The 21038-nt window shown below is 38.5% G+C and overlaps 1 protein-coding gene across 2 annotated transcripts in view; it reads right to left on the bottom strand.

Annotated features, from left to right (window-relative positions):
• The window catches only part of FRMD4B (FERM domain containing 4B), a 365011-nt gene that overhangs the window by 236330 nt on the left and 107643 nt on the right, over positions 1-21038 (bottom strand). For both annotated transcript variants that reach the window (XM_058288632.1, XM_058288631.1), the window contains exon 2: positions 10618-10750. The gene's annotated coding sequence lies outside the window, so the exon portion shown is untranslated. The remainder of the gene's footprint in view (positions 1-10617; positions 10751-21038) is intronic.

Raw genomic sequence — 21038 nt, forward strand, 5'->3', positions numbered from 1 at the left:
TCTAGAAGAAAATGTAGGAAAATATCTTCAAGACCTGGTGGTAGATGGTGGATTCTTAAAGGAGATAAGAGGAGGACTGAAATGGACTACTGATATTTAATGTATGTAGAAGTTTTAATTAACTTTGCTGTAAAAGTGTGGAAGTGTGTAGAGTTGATGGTAACATATTATAGTGAGTAACAGCTGGTTTACAAATGGGAATGTAACTGAAAATGGTACTCTCTGGATGTAAATACCAATTGAAAGAAAGCTAGAGAACAATCTAGGGAGTGAATAGCACAGTAAACCCAGAGGTGGATGAGAATTGTGGTTGATGGTACAGATGCAAGGGTGTCCTTTGTGAGCTAAAGCAGATGTACTTCACTATTGTAGGGTGGCGGGAATGTGGAGAAGCATGGGAAAAACACAGGAGTGACCTGTGTACTGTGGTTAACAGTAATAATGTAATATCCATGCATCTTTGCCAAAGATGTACTGTGTTGATAATGGGGGAGTACGGAAAAGGTGTGCCAAATGTACGCTGTGGACCTGGTAATAATCTGAGGACATTATCTCATAATCTGTAACAAAAGTTCCATCACGGTGTGGTGTGTTGATAGAGGGGTGGTGTTTGGGAATATTGCATATGTGAATGATTGTTCTGTAAATTAACAATTTCTGTCAACTTCTGTCATAAAAACATATTTAACAAATAGTACAATATTTAACAAATAATAAAAGGGTGGGTTGGGGAGAAAATACACCAAGTGTAAGATAAGAAGTATAGTTAGTAGTAAGATTTTGACAATATTCTTTCCTAATTTGTAACAAATGGCTCACAATGCAAGGGGTTGGTGATGGGTTGATGGATGGGTCCTCTGTATGATGTTATGCATGTTTGCTTTGTAAGTTCACAACTTTCACTGTACACTTACTGTTTGTGTGTGTTCATGTAAAAATGATATAAAAATAATAATAATAGGGTGGATTGGGGAAGAATACTTTGCTTAGAAGTAATATTTTGAGGATGCTCTTTAATCATTAGTTAAAAATGTTTCACAACAATGCAAGGTATTGATGGTAGGGTGAGGTATGAGAGTCCTGTATGAGGTTATTTATGTTTGTTCTATAAGTTCACAACTATTACTATATACTCATTGTTTATGTATGAGTGATATACTTCAATAAAGTAAAGAAGCAAACAAAATAAAACAAACAAAAAAGAATAGAGCTTGATTTAGGGGGAAGAATTTATATTTTTAAAATTATCATTGATCTCTTGAAATTTAGAATTTCTTTCATTTATGAATATAGGTAACAAACTACAGTAGTCTTAACAGTACCTATGTCTTGGTCACCAATAGAAATTACAGATTTTTTCTTTCACATTACAGCTGTTGCTATATTGCAAAATATTGATTATACTCCTACTTTAAATTACAATAGTTATTAGACCCATACTAGATCTTGTTATTTATTGCATTAATAAACAAGCATATTTGCTATAGATCACAGATTTGTTCAACATTTTAATAATTGTATCTCAATATAGTTAAACATTTTTTTCTCTGTGAATGGATCTATAAGCTTCACCAGTTTCCCAAAAGGGTACCTATCCCTCAGGGCATTGTCCTAACTAACAGAAATCATATTTGGGGAAACTAAGTCACTGGCAACGTATTCCACCATCCTGGGTTAACAAAGAAAAACAAAGCACATAAACAAGCAAAAGATACTTTTGCAACTCAACCAACCAACATTTCCCCAGAGTGCAAGATACAGAAACGAATGAGCCTCAGTCACTGCCCAGATTGATGGAGAAATTATACGTCTCCTTTTCTTCAAACTGGTGATGGAAGTTGAGTTTGTGCTCCTTTGCAGCCAAATGATGCAACTGTCTTCTGCCAGTAGGATGGTTAAACAGCACCACCTGCCTCCGCCTTGGGACTCCCAAGTGTGACAAAGATGCTAGCTCGCCAGGCCCTGTGTTCTTGCCACACAGGTGACAGAGACCTTATGCACTTCAGAATGAGAAATCAGCCACCCATGAGCTCAAGATCGACTGCAAGAGGGAATGAGGCAAGGAGAAGTGGTTTTCCCACCACAGCAGATGCAGCCACATGACCAGCAAGGAAGGTTAGGCAGAAGCTGAAAATTCACGGTCTCCAATCACTTGGAATCATTTTGTGATCAGGATTGTGTTAATAACACACATTGCCTGTACCTCAGTCTATCACGTCGAATAAATTTTTCTTTTGTAAATTATTCATGTAGTAAACCAATAGGAAAAGATGGATGGGAATAGGCAATTTTAATAAGAAATAGAAATGGCCAAATAAATATTTTTTACAAGTGCTTAATTTCATTGATAATCAAAAATAAGTATTAAACAAATGAGATATAATTTTCTCTTATCAGATCATCAAAAGCGAAATTACTTTTAGGAAACAAATGAATCGACATAAGACATAGGCTGATGACCTTAAATCCAAATACACTAATTCAGAGTTGAAATACAAGTGACTTCTTTTTTTTTTTTTAATTAAAAGATGAATTTAACACTGGGTTAATTTCTGAAACCAATTTTAAGAGTCAAGGCTAAAAGAATAAGATTCTAAATCACAAATTAAATAGAACCAATATAAAAAAATCATAATGCCATTATTAACTTTATCTTTTGGTAATCAGGACTTGAAATACCATACTTTTTTATTTCTATATACCTCTACCCACTCCTGTTTTTACCTACCTTTTGCCCTCTACCCCTTTCCCCACCACTGTGGTTGAACTATAACTTTGTGTTATTGTATTAAAAGACTCTCTTTGTCCATACATTTGATAAATGTTAATCAGTTCTGCTGTCACAAGAATGTAGGCGGAGTTAAATTTGACCGGAAACAGAAGCTAGAAAATTAACAGCACAGTTGAACCTGATCATGCTCCCCTGAGGTGAAGAGCCACACAGCCACCTGAAACCAGCTTTGGAAGCAGTTATTCTGTTCGTACAGCACACCCCACTGGCCAGCGGCGGAATGTTCACTGCCAATGCACAATTTAAAATGAACTAGCTACCCTCGTGGCCCACCATCTCAATCTCATCTCTAATTGATGTGGAATTCAAGAACTGCATAGCCTTCTTTTGTCCTTTCTTCTGCTCTCATGATGGCTTCAGCTGAAATACTAAGAGGACTTTAAAAAAGCAACAGTAATAGTATAACTTTATTCCTCATTGTATGTTAGGTACAATGCCAGGTGAATTAAATGTCCAATCCCATTCAATCCTTACAATAGTGTTTAGTACCTGTACAAAGTGGATGCACAGGAAATATTTATATTACGAATGAACCACAGTGAGATATTTACCCACAATGAGATTATCACCTTTATATTACAGAAGGCTTCAAGGGATTAAGTAATTCAGCAAAGATATCAAAGCAAGTAAGCGGCAGTACCAAGAGTTCAGCCCCATCTAACCCCAGAGGTCACGCTTTGCCACTACACTATACCCCCCTCTCTTATTCTTTAATGCTAAAAGTCAACGTTCAGCATTAAGGAAGAAGCAGTCTGTCCGATGATAATTAGATTCAAAGTCTGTAAGAACGGGTTAGGCCTTTTTACACTTTACACAGCTTTTGCTAAAGTCTGACAAGGAACACAGGCTATTTTCTGAGTACCTCATATAAAGGCAACTCCAAGGATATGCTAATTAAAACAGAACATGTGCCAGATGATATCAGTCGGACTCAGAAGTTCAAAAACAGGACGCAGGATGGGGCCCCTGGCACATGCTGGGATGCAACAACCCACTTTTTCCATTTTGGTGTAGCACCTGTCTATTGTGCTATGGATAAGGTATTGCTACATGGTGGGACTCTAACGGAGATTTCCATTATTGTGGATCTGAAACAGACTTTTAAAAATGTGTGTGTGTGTGTGAATTGGGATTGGGGAGATTATGTTCATCAAAGAGAGTGACGATGGAGGGTTCCCAAGGTGGATAGAATATAGATCCTGGGCTTGGATAAGAGAGTTACACTCACTTTAACACTCATTTTTGGTAATGCCTGCCCAGAGTCCAGCGTCAGGAAGGACTGTGAGACTTGTATCTGAGTTCTGTCCAGAAAGGGTGCCATGATTGATTAGCAATGTCTACCCAGGCATCGGAGATGAAGGTGGCTCATTTTCTGCATGTTTACTTAGCCAGATCTAGCAGGGAGGGCCATTTCTGCTAATCACCACAGGCATACCCCAGAGCTGTGAAGAAGGACTCAGGAGGAAGATGGCAGTGAGAACCTCAGGAATTTAAATCAAAATAATCTGAGGTGTGAAATCAGAAGGGTCTGTGGGATTTATCTTCAGTTGTGAAAAGATAAAACCACAGACCCACTTGGGGGCCCAGATGACAGAAAGGCCACTTCACGGAGACACGGAGGGAAAAAAGCCAAGCAAAATGGCCCACAATCTGTATTCTCATACTTACCCAAGAGAGCTCTATTGCTGTTTCTTCAGTTCAGCCTTACGTGTTTTGGAAACGTAGACTATTTATAGAACTTCTTATCTCTCTTATTTCTTCTCTTCATCCCTTAAAAGTTTTTTGCAAAATCTGTTTAAAAATGTAAGCCTTTCACAGGCTTGCTGAGAGAAAATATGATAAAGTTTTGGCCAATATATAACTTAGGATAAAAAAGGGGAAAAAACTGACCCCTGGTGGTAGTATTTGGAAGAGCCCCAGGACAAGGTTTCCCAAAAAATTTCCAGGAAACACTGAGCCTTCAAGATTTTCAACGGGAAAGTATTCTGTGGTAAAGTAACTCTGGCAAACAATTATATATTATAAAATACATATATTTTAATAATATCTACAATATATATTATATCCCTTTCTTGGCAACTCACAGTTCTTATTAGCATATTAAAGTTCCCAAGAAGTTCCGCAGTAAAGAAACTCTTTTACTCCTTTTAATTCAGCATTTCCATAATTTATTTGACCGTAGGCATGGAATTTATAAAGTTATTATCAACAAAGCATTTTGGGAGATATGACTATCAGGCGGGCAGAAAAAATATGAGATCATGTTTCCCCCTTCAATAGGGAGGTTTCTTTTCCAGAGTTTTCTCTGCTAAACTTTGACAACTTGCATTTTGATGTATAGCATTCCCTGTGTCTCCTTCCCTACAATCATTAGTAAAGCTCTGGGTAAAAGTTAATGAATAATTTCCCAACTTGAGACAAATTATTTCCATACAGGTCCTCTCTACTGGAGAAAAGGCAATAGCTTTTCAATACTTTGAAGCTTTTCAGTTAAAACTATGCAGTAGAAATCCTAGAAATGCCCAGTTTATAGAAGGCTCTGCTGATACTAAGGCTCTTCAGAGGGAGAAGATGATAAAAACAGTGACTAACAGTGCTATGTGCTCTGGAGCCATACCTCCAGGTTTTAATGACCAGCTCTGCTTCTCACTACCTGTGCCAGCTTGGACATGTTACCTAACCTCTCAGATCTCAATGTTCTCATTTATGAAACGGCAATAACAACATCTCCTGGTTGGGTTGAGGATTAAATGAGTTAATACATGGAAAGTATTTAAAACAGTTCCTGGCGGTTGGTGAATGATTTATTGCTTCTTAATTTACAATCCTAAATTAGGAATATGAAGCATCATTCAAAAGGAAAACAGGTTTTTTTTCTCTTTAAAAATATTGAACTTTTGTTTTAGGACATGAGACTAAGAATTTTTATCACAATTATAATAGGGTGATATTCTGAAAGACCAACATTTTTTATGAGAAGTTCTCATCTTAAAAACTTGCAATGACTTTCAATAGACTTTCATAGGAAAAGCATGCCTTTCAATCCCTAGCATTCATTCTACATTTTGATTTTTCTGTATTCTTATGAAACTTTGATGGTTTTAAAACTAATACTTGTTTTTGAAAGAAAAAGGGGGCACAGTGTGTTTTAATGGTTGATAGTTAACTTCAATGGGTAGATGTTGAGAGCTTTTAATTTTCAAAATCCTAAATACTTTTCCTATTTGAAAATTTTTACGAAGCTCAGGTATAGATTTTGAAATAAAAAATTAATTTAAAAGAACACTTGAAAAATAAGAGTCATCATTTTGTGGGACTTCAGAGCCTAAGAAGATAAATTTTTTTTTTCTTTTTTAATCAAGTATCAGAAAATTCAGGTAACAGAGGAAATAAACCAAAACCCTCAGTGTTTAGTATTTTTTTAAACAAATAAATTAATGTTTATTATTTTAAATTCCAATCACCAAGTATCTGTTTCAAACCCCATTATTCATACTCAATGATTGGCTCTTAAATGTTTGGTAAGATATTGAAAATCATTTACTGTTTTTTATTTTTACTTTATAATTATTGTAATTTCCCCTAAATATTTTATAACCATACTGTTTTTTCCAGGGCCTAGAGTCTAAATATTTTCAAGATGTCTAGAAAAAAATGTTCCACTACTGAAAAACAAGCAAACAAAAATTACTGGCTTCAAAATATGAATAGAAAATGACCCAATCTAAAGTGATAAATATTTAATTTAGTATTTACAAATGTTAGTTTATTTCATTAGCTGTTAAGTGCGGTATTCATTAAATTGCATTATGTTTTAAAACAATTTTTAAGTTAGATGTTTTACTTGACATGACTCATCAAAGATACACTATCCTTCCTGAAAATTTTAGTCAATAATAAACTAAATTAGTTTCTTATACCAAATAATTTCAAAAGCAAAATTATAGTCTTTCAAAAATGTATAGAGCAAGAAATAAATTTTAATGTGGAATACTTACACATTTTAATATGCTTAATTCCATGTGGAAAAGGCATCCAGATGTGCAAATTGTCCCTCATTGTAACAATTCAAATTAAAACAAATTTAACAAATTAAAAATTTCTGTTTTTTGAAAGGCAGTGTCAAGAGAATTAAAAAGTAAGCAATAGGGTGGTCGTGGCCCGGAGGCTGGAGCCACCCTGGGCCACCGGAGGGAGAGCCGTTCTGAGGTCCTGCAGGAGCATCTCCGCGCTGCTGGCTCTGAGCGTGGCTGTGAACTCTGGAAAGTCAGGGGGCTCTCCCAGCCTGGAAGTCTGCGGCAGCTCGGAGCAGGGTCATGGGGAAATTCCCACTGGTGCACAGAACCAGCGAAGCTCCGAGGAGACTAGGTCATCGCTAGAGCGAAAGGCTGCGGTCGCGGGAATCTGTAAATACCAGAGCTTTGGGAGCGCAGGGCTGATCCCAAGTACGAGACTTGGCTTTCTCTGCCAGCTCCCTCCCCCAGCCTGCCAAAGAGCCCTGTTAAGAGCCCTCAGTGCGTGTTAACAATGGACACCCTGGTAATACTTGGATTGCTGAATGGCTGCCCTTCCCCATTCTCTTTCTTTCGTACTTTCTTTAGGTACTTTGGTGCCTCCTGATTACATTCATTTCAGCATATTTGAGAGGTTTTGTCTTCAGAACATTTATTTTGAAAATCTCTAAATAAATGTCTTACCCTCGAGTGAATTGCTAAACCCAAAAAAATTGTATATTAAAAAAAAAGGAAGCAATAGATTGGGAGAAAATATTTGCAAAGCATAATCTGATAAAGGAGTTATACACGATATATAAAAAACTCTTGAAACTCAATAAATTACTCAACCGGCAAAATATTCAATCAGACAATTGACCAAAGAAGATGTAAGGATGGCAAATGAGCATATAAAAAGATACTCCACATAATTAGTCATTAGGGAAATGATAAATTAAAACCACAACGAGGGAAACGGACTTGGCCCAATGGATAGGGTGTCCACCTACCACATGGGAGGTCCAAGATTCAAACCCCGGGCCTCCTTGACCTGTGTGGAGCTGGCCCATGCGCAGTGCTGATGCGTGCAAGGAGTGCCATGCCATGCAGGGATGTCCCCTGCGCAAGGAGTGCGCCCCATAAGGAGAGCCGCCCACCGCGAAAGAAAGTGCAGCCTGCTCAGGAATGGCGCTACACACACGGAGAGCTGACACAGCAAGATGACGCAACAAAAAGAAACACAGATTCCCGGTGCGGCTAATAAGGATAGAAGTGGTCACAGAAGAACACACAGTGAATGGACACAGACAGCAGACAACTGGGGAGTGGGGGGTAGAAATAAATAGATAAATCTTTAAAAAAAAAAAACCATGAGAGGGAGCAGATGTGGCTCAAGTAGTTGAGCCTCTGCCTGCCCCATGGGAGGTCCTGGCTTTGGTTCCTGGTGCCTCCTGAAAAAATAAAAACAAAAGAAAAAACCAGCTTAGGGAAGCCAATGTGCCCAGTGGTTGAGCACCGGCTTCCTACATACAAGGTCCCAAGTTCAATCCCCAGCCCCTGGTAACTCAAAACAGAACAAAAACGAAAAAGATTAATCACACCAAGTGTTGACAAGGAGGTGGAAGAATTGGAAATAACATACACTGTTGGTGAGAATGTAAAATAATACAACTAATTTGAAAAGCAGTTTGGCAGTTTTTTAAAAAGTTAAATATTTGCCTATCATATGATCCAGTCATTTTATCCCAGGTGTTTACCCAAGAGAAATGAAAGCATATGTTCGCACAAAGATTTGTACATGAAAATTCACAATAGCGTTATTTGTAATAGTAAAAAACCAGAAACAATTCAAATGCCCATCAACAGATGAATGAATAAACAAAGTGAAGTTTATTCATATATAATATAACACAACTCAGAAATAAAAAGGAAGGATTATTGATATATGCTACAAAATGGATGAATCTCAGAATAATTGTACTAAGTAAAAGAAGTCAGAAAAGAGTACACCCCATATAGTTATATTTACACAAAATTACAGGAAATGCAAACTAAGCATAGTGATAGAAATAAAGATCAGTGGTTGCCTAGGGCAGGAGAGGGGCAGGGTAAGAGGGAGGGATTATAAGGGAACACAAGGTAATTATGGGGAATGATGGACAAGTTCATGATCTTGGTTATGGTGATGGTTTCACAGGTGTATACGTATGTTGAAATTTATCAAATTGTATACTGCAAGTAGGCACAGTTGATTTTAGATCAATTATACCGCAATAAAGGTGTTTGTAAAAGTCCCTAATTATAACATACCAACAATTCAAACAATACACATATATATAAAGGAAAACAATCTCATCTCACCCATTGCCATCTCTCAGGTAATATCCCTGAAGTTGCCAACATGAACAGCCTGTGTGTGCATCCTTTCACACTTTTCTCTCTACTTGTACAAACATGCTCATATTAGAGGGTTTAGACTTTTAAAAAAGGATGACCTATTAAAATGGAGTTGTTGCGATTTATTAGGGTTTTCAAAAATCTCATTATGCATCAAAATGCCTTGGTGTTCTGAGATTGTGGTTCATTTTTATAACCAACATTCCTTAAATACTTTAACAAAGAAGAGGATGTAAAACTACAAATAGAAGCATCTTGCTTTGCAGTAAATTACTAGATAGAGGAGTCAATCTTCACTGAGATTGTGAAAAGACCAAATTCTTACTATATTGAGAGCCTGTTTTCCCCAAGATGTAATTTAATCTAGAAAAGGAAAACTATTTTATGTTCTAAAGTATAATTAAATTCTTACTTCAGGTTAAACATTGCATAGGAATGTAGATGTGAGTGAGTACAGTTGGTATAGAAAACTATGCCAACTCCAAAGTTTTAGCACAGGTTAGGTAGACTTAAAAAAACAATCACCTCAGTTTTAAAAATTATAAAAGTAATATAAGCTCATTGTGGAAAATGCAAATAATGTACAAGTACATGGGACAAAATACTCTTTCCTCCTGCTCTTTCACTAATTGCATCTGTCAGACATAACCACCATTAATGATTTGTGGTATCTTTCCAGACTACAGGTGTGTGTGCATATATGTTCCCTCTTTTATTTTTTTGTCCGTTCATTTGCTTTTAACAAATGTTGTCGTATACACTTTTGGCAAGTTGTTTTTTCTTCTTTCACATAACACATTTTAGAGGAGTACCATAATACTTTCTAAAGGCTACATAGTATTCTAGTGGATGGAACTACCATCATTTAGACATAGACATAAACTGCAATCGTTTGTGCAGTCATTCAATATTTCATTTTTCCCTTATTCTTATTCTTTTAATTGGTGGAGAGTATTGCTACTAAGGATACAAGTACCTCTAGTCATACCCCTACTACAGCTGTGCTAAGGATGGAAATAATTGCCTGTATAAAAATAATTAATCATTAGCTTTGCTCAGCTGTTCACTGGATTTAAACTGGTCAAGTATTCAACTGTGACTAGAAAGAAAATAATTTTTAAGTGTGCATAAAATACTGGAAATATAGGAAATGTGACTAAAACAAAATACAGTATTTTTTAAAAGCTTTTTCAGAATAGAACTTCTTTATAAAATATGGCTATTATTTAACTTTTGGACATTTAACTTTTTATGAAAGTAGAGGACTAGCTGTTTTTCCTAATTTTCTTCCTACTGACAAAAATGTTTTGAGATATATTATATGCCATAGCATATCCGCAATTAACAAATAAATATATACTCATACACAAACATGAACAAGTCCACTTTCCTGTTCTAACATATCAGAGTTCAGCTCTTACAGAACTGTCCCCTTACCTTTAACTGTGAGTTTTGCCTTCCTCTTGCCTTCCTTTTGTTTTTACTGCAATAATCTTCAGATTCTGTTTGCCATGCACAGATGTCATCTTTTTCTTCCACACATTCTTTCTTCTGGATTCCTCCTCAAAGCCTATAACACAGAAGACAGAAGCTCCTTAATTTCTGTAGGCACACAGGAAGGAATCATAAATCTCAAGTCACTGACACTCCTGATTCACATCTAATTTCCCCCTGGCTGGCCATAATTTAATCACAGTTTTAGAAGTTCATCTAATTGGGTGAGATTTAGAATAGACCTATCTCACCATACAGATGGAATTGAGACTATTCTCCTTAACAACTAAAGATTTGATACAGATTTGGCTTCTTACACTCTGGATTTCATTGACTATATGATATTAGATGTCTACTATCTCTGTACAAGATTCTGAAGTGCTTCAAGTAATCTACAGTCAGTTGTAAAATCAGGACTGTCAAAGTGGAAGAACTCAATAAAACATCACCTCAGAATCCATGTTTCAGAATTACTGAAACCAGGATGGCATTTCCGAATCTCGTTTTTAACAGATGTCAGTTGTGGATAGAATGAAACACATGCCATGAATACTGATGAAATTTACTGTGTGTATCGCTCCATAAAGTATACTCATTTATATGTATTTGTCATTCTCCTTATAAAATAAAACAGCTTTTCCCCAGAAGCTTTCCTTGAGTCAGTGAGCACACTTCTCCTTTGTCTATCGTGAGCCTGAACTGTTCCATATACAAAGCTAGTATATAAAACAGGACAAGAGGAGAGTGAAAACAGCAGATGTAGCATTCATTGTTGTGCCACGTGGTGAAACCCTACTGTTGAACCATGTCCATTGTACTTCTCCACCCCATACATCCCCTTAACTCCTCTTGGATCTGGAGGCAGGCATGGGGTGTAAGATGGCGGCATGGACACAAAAAGAACTCAAAACAATCGGCTCCCAAGCACCTTTGCCCCCTTTCTCCTTACTGAGGCCATAGGACAAATCCATCTTTTTCTAACAGGAAATAGATATTCAAGAAGCTAGGTCACAAAAGAGAGTATGATGTAGGCTAGGAATTTCTTGTAGGCAATATTTTTCAGTATCAGTATTTTAGGAGGAAAGTAGACGAAGCAAAATAATTCACTTATCTTGAATTCTCAAAGCTAATAAAAGGCTAATTGATGATCGGTTTTCTAAGTGGAACATTAAAATGCTAACCAAATTAAATTTAAATAGTGAAATTAAATGTTCATTGAGCATAGTTATGGGGAAGGGTAATGTTTTGGGTAGTACTGTAAAATCAGACTGAAGAGCAATCATGCCTAGTCATTCTCTCAGTCCCCATGACCTCTGGTTTAAATATTGAACCAGAAAGAATATGCTAGAGATATACTGCAGTTCAAGGCCACCCTCCCATTTATAAATAAGATGAGGGCTAAAGAGAGAGGGTGACTTGCAAAAGGTTGCACAGAACTAGCAAGCTAGCTCGTTATATGCTTTATTACATCCTCTCTCCTCATCCTTTTGTCTGCCAGGTGGCAAAAGCTCCTTGAGGGATTAAGCCTTGTAAAGAACAATATAACAGGCAGCATCTAGCACCATGTGTAAGGAACTAGGTAAATCCCTTATTTCTTTAGCCAGTGTTAACAAGGGCTACACAGCTGATGTCAGCTCAGATGACAAGGGCATCCTTCTGGGTGCCTATGACATCTATCATTTTTTAATTTTTTTTAATTTTTTTTTTACCAGATGGTGTTTCTTTTTTTTAAGATTTATTTTATTCATTTCTCTCCCCATCCCCCTATCATCTGCTCTCTGTGTCCATTTGCTGTGTGTTCTTTTGCGTCAGATTATATTATCAGGCAGCATTGGGAAACTATGTCTCTTTTTGGTTGCGTCCTCTTGCTGCATCAGCTCTCCCTATGTGCGGCACCACTCCTAGACAGGCTGCACTTTTTTCATGTGGGGCAGCTCTCCTTGTAGGACACACTCCTTGTGTGTGGGGCTCCCCTACACGGGGGACACCCTTGCATGGCACAGCACTCCTTGTGAGTGGCAGCACTGCGCGTGGGTCAGTTCACCCCATGGGCCAGGAGGCCCTGGGTATCAAACCCTGGACCTCCTATATGGTAGGTGGACGCTCTATCAGTTGATTCATGTCCACTTCCCATCTATCATTTATTGAATGCCCAAGATAAGCCACACACTGTGCCAGACACATGACTTACAGTGCTGCTGCTGATGCTAGTGCTCTGAAAATAATATAGATATTATTAAACCAAGAAGATAAGGAAATCAAGTCAGGGAAATTAGATCCCTAGTTTAGGTTACACATAGCTGGTATGTCTTCTGACTTCTGACAATGATAAGTACTGTAAACCAAGGAAATAGGTACCTATTTGAAAACCCCAGAGCTCCAGAATAGAAACAGAGAGGGCAGTGTTTGAGAAGCAAAACGAGGTAAGAGCATTATAGGAATATGTTCTTCTGCAATGGCTTTTAACATGCATGAGGGATATGTCCCAAGACTTTTGAACATACCAAATATGCAAAAGAAATTAGAACATATAATTTCAGCTAGGTATCCAAGGATGACCAAAAAGTTACTGGTGCCACAGCAATCAATAATAATCATAGAAAATTAACTTGTTGCTAGAAAAGTGTCATTGACCTTCATAGAGATGAAGCCCTCTAGTATTTGAATTCAGGAATCTACTACAGGTTTTAGGTTTAAAAGGGGGGGGCATATTTAAATAAACTTGGGTCACAGTGGTTTAAACCAGGGTCCAGAAAACCACAGCCTGTGAGTCAACTCTGGCCTACTGCCAGTTTTTGCAAATAAAGTTTATTGGCACACAGCCACACCCACTCATTTAGGTATTGTCTATGGCTGTTTTCAAGCTACAACTGCAGAACTGAATAGCTGTGACAGAGATTGGCTGGCTTGAGAAGGCGAAAATATTTACAATCTGGTCCTTTACAGAGAAAGTTTGCCATCTGCTCATTTAAACCACGTTACGTAGGTTTCTTTACTGCAGGGCTTCTCAGGGTCTGGAATGGGCTACTACATATTTCCAGTCTTCAAGGTGAAGATGTATAGTAGAACAGAAATAGTTTCTAAAGTCAGTTCAAAATGAAACTGCATATGGTCAAAATTAACACTGAAAATCCCTTCAAAGAAAGTGCCATGTTAGAACCCACCACCCTATATCATTATTGATATAGCCAGTTTTTCCTCCAAAGTTGTAACAAAATTATTCTTTGAGTGCCCCGTGAAAGAGCTGGGTTTATCTATGGGCCACTTGTATAGGAAGATGCATATCTCTAAATAACAGAATCCCTCTCATCATGGTGAGATACTTGAAGGAATAGAGACCCAGGAAACAGAAGGTTCAGGTGACCATCCCAAACTCACTACTTGAATTCGCAGAAGTTAAATATGCATTTGATGTCACTCTACTGGGGTTTGCGTTGTTTCTCAACTTATTTACCCACAGAATCCCCCCCTCCACTTTCCTCCCCCCACAAAAGCCTCTAATGGAAACTGTGTTCCATTTTGAGAAATAATGAAATACTCAAAAACATGGTCTTATGAATCAAGCAAATGGACAGAGTGCAGGAGCACTGCTTTCTTACACTGCTTAGAAAGGAAGGATAGAAGCATCGCGGCAGCAATGGGGATACAGAGAAGTTTAATCATTTAGACACTGGCCGAACGTTTCGTGTGCTAAAAAAGCCAAGCAGCTGACAAATTCTTGGCTTGCTTAGGTGACAATTTCATAACTTGGAAGGCAAAGAAAGCAAAAAGGGGAAGTGTTATTCTAGGAAGAACTCTTGGGTGACAAACAAGTGGTCACATTCTCTTAAATTCAAAGTATACAGAGATGCTGGGGTGCACACTCAGCTCTTCCAGGCACCCCCACTCTCTACTTGAGGTGCTGCCTGGCACCCCCACCCCACCTTACCCTTCCGCTCATCCCCATTCACTCGCTACTTGGCAGCCAAAGTAGGGATAAAACACAGAAACACACAAAAACTTCCATCCATGTGCCCATCGCTCAAAATGAACAAACGTTGCTCTTCATACTTATTTCACATCTTGCCTTTATTCTTTTAAGAGATGGAAGCATACAGACTTAAACTTCTCTTTGATAGTCTCCTCGTCCAATTCTCCCTCCCTCTTCAGAGGCAATCACTTTTATGAATCTGGCAGATAACCAGTTACACACACATACATACACACATACACACACACACACCCTAAACGACACATTGGATAATTCTGTGGTTTTTAAATTTCATATAATATGTATAATACTGTTTATTATACTTTACATTGTTTCAGAGATATTTTCATTTTGCTACATATAGATGTAGAATATCAGCTGCTCTATAGTGCGCCATCATATGACTAGAGCATAGTTTACTTTTCCATTTCTGGACTGATGGCTATTGGGGTGGGATTCAGGTTGGGGGCCTAAGCGAGGACGCTGCAGCACACAGCCTTCAGGTTCTCCTGTGCACAGGTCTTCCAGGTCTCCACAGGGGCTTCCAGGGCACAACCTGCAAGCCAGTAATTGGCAGGATTCTGTGCACTTGCGCAGAAATTTCTCCTGGGGGATCTCACCTGGGGGCAGTTCAGTATCTGGAAATGAAGGAGCATTTTTATTTTGTGGCGTGGGGCAGGGGCAAGGATGCTAGATTTTCTACAGTACCTGAGACAATCCTAAATAACAAAGACTTGCCCCCCACAAAATATCAAGAGCCCCTTCTTTGAGAAACACTGCTGATTTCGGTCTTGAAGTGGAATCTCTGTATTGCAGAATATGTGCATTGTTGGAAGTTTAACCAGAGAATGATAATGTGTTCTTCAAAGCACCACCTGCTGCACATGAAAGGAACTGTTTGCCTCAATTCCTTGCCACATCTCACTGTCAGACTTTCGTTTATGCTACTCTGATGAAGGTAAAATGCTATCTAAGTGTGACTTTAACCTCGTATTTCTCTGACGTTATTACGGATGTGGATTATCTTTTCAAATTTGTGTTGCCCATTCATGTCTCTCCCCTGGAGAAGCACCTGTTAATAAGCTGCCCCTTTTTTATTGCATTTTACTTATTGATTTATAGGAGTGATTCTGGCAATTTATCTCCTGTTGGTTATTTGGAGTTGCAAATAACTTCTATGAGTTTGTTGCTTGCATTTTAATTTTATGGTGCTATTTTATGCAGAAGTTACATATTTTGATATAGTGAAACCCATCAACCTTGTCAGTATTGAATGTGATTTTTGAGTTTGTAGCTTATAAAATCTCCTCTATGCTAAGATCATAAAGATAGCCTCTTTTTTCCCCCTACAGTTCCTAAATTTTTACATTTACACTTAGGTTGTTAATCCATCTCACTATTTTTGTACAAAGTGTGATTAGGAATCTGATTATTTTTCCCAGTGGAAAACCAGTTGTTTCAATGTCATTGACTTCTGAGACTCCATGTTTTCTGCTTCTGATTTAGATCATCTCTGTATGATCTAAAACAGTCTGTAAATGGTAAGGTCTGTCATTGGGTTCTCTCTTCTGTCCCATTTGTCTATAACCCTTCCCTAATAACACATCTTAGTTAGTATGTCTTTAGAATAACTTTTTAAAGGGAAGTCCTCATTCTTTTTTCTTCTTTTGCAGAATTCCCTTATTATATTCTTAAAATTTTACATTTCCATTCCAATTTTAGATGGTAAAAATCAACATTTTCTGATACTGAGCTTCCCTTCCATGTGTGTATCTTGCTATTTCTTTAGTTCTTTTATGATTTCCAATAACTTTTCTGTGAAGTATTTACCCATCTTTTTAAGACTTACTCTAAGTTTCTACATAGCACTGAGTGCAGGAGAGATTTCTTTTAAAACGCAAATCTGAAAATATCGATTCACCCTATCCTTACTGTAGCTCTCTGAAGGTTTCCTGTTACACTTTGAACAAGCTCCAAATGCCTTACTTTAGCATGACACAAGTGGCATGGCCTGCTCTCCTCTCAGACTTTATCCCATGTCATTCATCTTTAAGCTTTAGCCACACTGGTTTTCTTTATGTACTGGAATATAACAAGCTAATCCCCCCTCCGGGCCTTTGTCCTTCCTTTTCCCAAATGTGCATATGGCTGTTTGTTTTTTTGTTTGTTTTTCTTTTTTTTCACTTGCCCTGTGGACCTCAGTTCAAAAGTCATCCCTCAGGTTCAACTATGGCAGGGGAGGAACACCAGTGTAGGGTATCATTGATGGGGGAAGCATGGGTGGGAGGAAGTTCTCTAGGGCATGCATATAGGGTATATATAGATATGTTTGGGTGTTCATTGGGTATTGACATAGGGGGTAGAGTTTCACATCACAACTGAGGGAGTGCTGAGTTCCCATTCCAGGAAACTGTCACACTCCCCAATGGAGTAGCAACAATCTCCCAAGTACGGGGGCAAAGACCAGTGAAGAAGAATGGTCCAATGATGGGCCCTTGATACTGATGACTGTGCTTATGAGCCTGTGTACTTGAAGTTTCAACTAGGCCTGGAGCTGCAGGGTGCCTAAAAGTTAACTCTTAAGAGCTTCATGTTGCTCAAATATGGCCACTCTCTAAGTCAAACTCAGCATGTAAACGCATTACCTTCCCCTCAGATTGGGACATGACTCCTGGGGATGAGCCTTACTGGCACGGAGGGATTACTACCAAGCACCAGCTGGTGATGCAACCAGAAAAAGACCTTGAATAAAAGAGGGAAATGATAAAGACAAATGAGTTTATATGGCTAAGAGACTTCAAAATGAGTCAGGAGGTCATCAGAGGGGTTGGGTTTATGCACATCTCAGCAGGATTTCAGAGACAGCCAAAGTGGATACAACCCCAGGTAGACAGATGCTCCTGAGGGTTACAGAGACACCCTGGTCCTATGGTCATGACAGATGGCTCTGGAGTTCAGTGCCTTGTCAGTGGGCCCTACTTTGGAATTTATGCTCCTGAGTGGAGTTAGACTCGATGTGACCTCTCTATGCATGCTTCTTTTGTCACTTTTTTCTGAACCTGTGGTTGGTGCTGGGGTTGGTGTATGCTCAGGAGACTTGAATCTCTGGACTGTCTATGTGCCAGCTGGGCCCTGAGCCTCAGCAGAGTTGCACCACCTACTCCCTGGTTCATTGGACTTATCCAGGTCAGCTAACAGGGAGGTTACTATGGTCAACCACTATACCAGGGAACTAAGAGAGTCTACAACTGCAAGCAAGAGAATTCCATCCATCAGCCATGTGGGATCTAAGTCCTCTCTCGATTTAGAGGTGGAGTGGACATCACCATCCCAGGGTTTCAGGATGGAGGAATAAAATATGGATTAGAGTGGACTTACTGGTATTCTGCTGTGGACTCTAGCGATGGAAGAAATTATATCATTGTGTGGAGACAGTGGCCACTGGAATTGCTTGGAGCAAGAAGAGGGAAAAAGAGGTGTGATATTGGGGCATTTTCGGGACTTGGAGTTGTCCTGAATGATAGTGTAGGGACAGATGTAGGGCACTGTATATCCTGCCATAACCTACTGAATGGACTAGGAGGGAGTGTAAACTACAATATAAACTATAATCCATGCTGTGTAGCAATGCTCTAAAATGTACTCATCAAATGCAATGAATGTACCACACTAATGAAAAAAGTTGTCAATGTGGGAGGAATGGGGAGTGTGGGGAGTGGGGTATATTTGAACCTCTTATATTTTTTAATGTATCATTTTGTGTGATCTATGTATCTTTTAAAAAAATAATAAAAATAATTAAAAAATTAAAAGATAGAAACACCTATGATCATAAAAAAATTAACTTAAATTTAAAAAAAGTCATCCCTCAGACCGATATCCCTATCCCCCAGGGAACAGCCCTGCAATCACTCACAAACACACAGCTGTTTTATTTTCTTCACAGCACTCTTGCCATTTGAAACAATCTCATTTGATTGCTTATTGGTCTTCCCCACATTAGAACAAATGCCACACAACTGGGGACTGTGCTGTCATGGTCTCTCCTCTATCCCCTGCATGTGCAACAGTCCCTGGCACACAGCAGGTGTTAATGAATATTTGTTGGAATAAAGGAGAGAGCAAGTGAACAAATGAAGTAACTCAGATCTCCCTGATATCCCAGGTTGTTCCTTCTATGTCAAGAAAGGGGTATTCCTTTTCTCCTACCAGCCACATAAATATGTGCGCACCCATATGTGTGCAAATTTATTATGTAGACATTCCTAGTCTTTCAAAGAAATTGTGTAACTGCAGGAATACTTAAAGAAGGAATTTTTTTTTTAAAAAAACCTATGTTTTGCCTATCCAGGTTCCTAAGTGGTTTAGAACAGTGAAAGCCCCACTCCCCCACTCACCCCATTTCCACTCCCAAGAGATAAGCATGGTTAACAGTTTCTTTGCATGGAATCAGACACTTTTAATCCATCTGTTCTATCTAATTATCTTAGATATGATAATTTGAATGATGTAAGAAGTTTTATTCAACAAACTATTACATTTCAGTGGATCTGAGTTTAAGAAGGCCAATTCTCAGGTCCAACCCTTAGAGGTCCTGATTCCACAAACCCAGGGTGGGGTCCAGGAGTCTTCATTCTCAACCAGCGCCCTACATGATTCTGATGCTGACATTCCAAAACCATTCCTTGAGAAATACTCACCTAGGTCAAGGCAATTTAGTACCATCCTTATTTTAAGAGCATGCAGCCTCTGAAACCCCAGGGGCAGAACCTGATACCTCACAACCGCTTTGCTCAAGAAGAGGGTGTAGCTGTTCCACAAGCCTCCACTTAGACCTCATGAGTGTGGAGGGCTTACAAGGCCACATAACCCATCAGGGAAATAGCTCAAAACAGGTTCTACACTCCGTGCAGCTCTGGGCCTCAGTTTCTTCATATGAAAGATGAGAAGTTGGACCACATAATGGAAAAAGTCCTTTCCAGCGCTAATATAATATTTTATGAGAAACTTCAACATCTCATGTATTTCTTTGTGACTGGATTATGACTGATTTTTATCCTGTATCTTCCAAATTTTCTAGGATGAACTTATCTTATTTTTATAATGGAAAAGAAAATAAACCAAAATTTTTCAAAGATAATATTCCTCATAGTTACTCAAACAGGATTATCACGAGCTGAGATGGTTGCTTCTGTCCCACTGCTAACTACATTGCTCTCCATGAATATAAAGCAACAACAAAACCCTCACTACACACTTAGCCAACATATTGTTTTAAATAAATTTAAATTTTGTCTTAATAGACAAAATTGGGTCTGTGACTCTAAGCAAGATGGTAAACCTGGAATAAATAGCCCAAAGATCTAATTTCAGCCAAAAATCTCACATTATGTAGAGAAATTAAGCAATTCTTAAATATTTAATAAGAGCCTGTGATGTTGTAGACTCTCGAGCTCCAAAATTTCTGACAAAGTAATTCCCAAGCCATAATTAACAAAAGTAGGCAAGCTTCCAAAAAGTCTCCCAAAGCAAAAATAAACTCCTCTGAGTGCTCCCCCTGCAGAGAGCATGATGCACACAGGGTGACACTCCTGCAATAAACAACACAAGCCAGAGAGGGTTTGGATCTTGCTCTGAACTGATGTCTGCTGAAGACAGCTTTAAGGAGAAGAAGGCTGTGATTAGAAGATCACGACATTTCCAGCATTTCCAGCACCCACTTATTAGCTCGTCTGGAGAATCGCAGAAGCAAGGTGATGGGGTCTTTCCAACCAGAGTTCCAGCCACAAGATATTTACAAAAACTTACAGCTCTTTCAATCTCCAAAATAATTCTGTGACTGCTGTACTAGCAGACAAAGGATGCAAACATTCTGGCCAATCACACCAGGTAGGCTTCTAAGAAAAACTCCCATCGTCTAACAGTCATAAACCATGTTCTTTTCCGTCATCATCCCAATTCCTATTCATCAACTAGCTGCAATACCTTTAAAACACACACCCTGTTTGTCAATATCTCCTTATCTCCAATGCCACCACCCTAGTTAAGCCACTGTCATCTTTCTCTTAGACTACTTCAATAGCCTCCTTAATAATTTCCCTACTTGAGTCTTAAGACAATTCCTTCCTCACATAGTAGTCATTCTTATCTATCAGAGCATTTCTCTCTCCTGCTTAAAATTCTTCAGTGTCTTCAGATCATTCATTTTTCAAAAACCCAGAAAGGTTAAATTCCAGTCTTGTGGGACCCTATCCACCTCTCAACCCCCATTTCATGCCAGTTTTCTCTTCATTTTCCATAGTTCTCATGTTGGCCTCCTTTTCCTACCTTACTTCCAAACTCATCTTTAATGCAGGACCTTTGCAATTTACCCATTTCTTGGATCACTGCTTCC

The sequence above is a fragment of the Dasypus novemcinctus genome, chromosome 26, assembly GCF_030445035.2.
Source record: "Dasypus novemcinctus isolate mDasNov1 chromosome 26, mDasNov1.1.hap2, whole genome shotgun sequence".
NCBI classification, from domain to species: domain Eukaryota; kingdom Metazoa; phylum Chordata; class Mammalia; order Cingulata; family Dasypodidae; genus Dasypus; species Dasypus novemcinctus.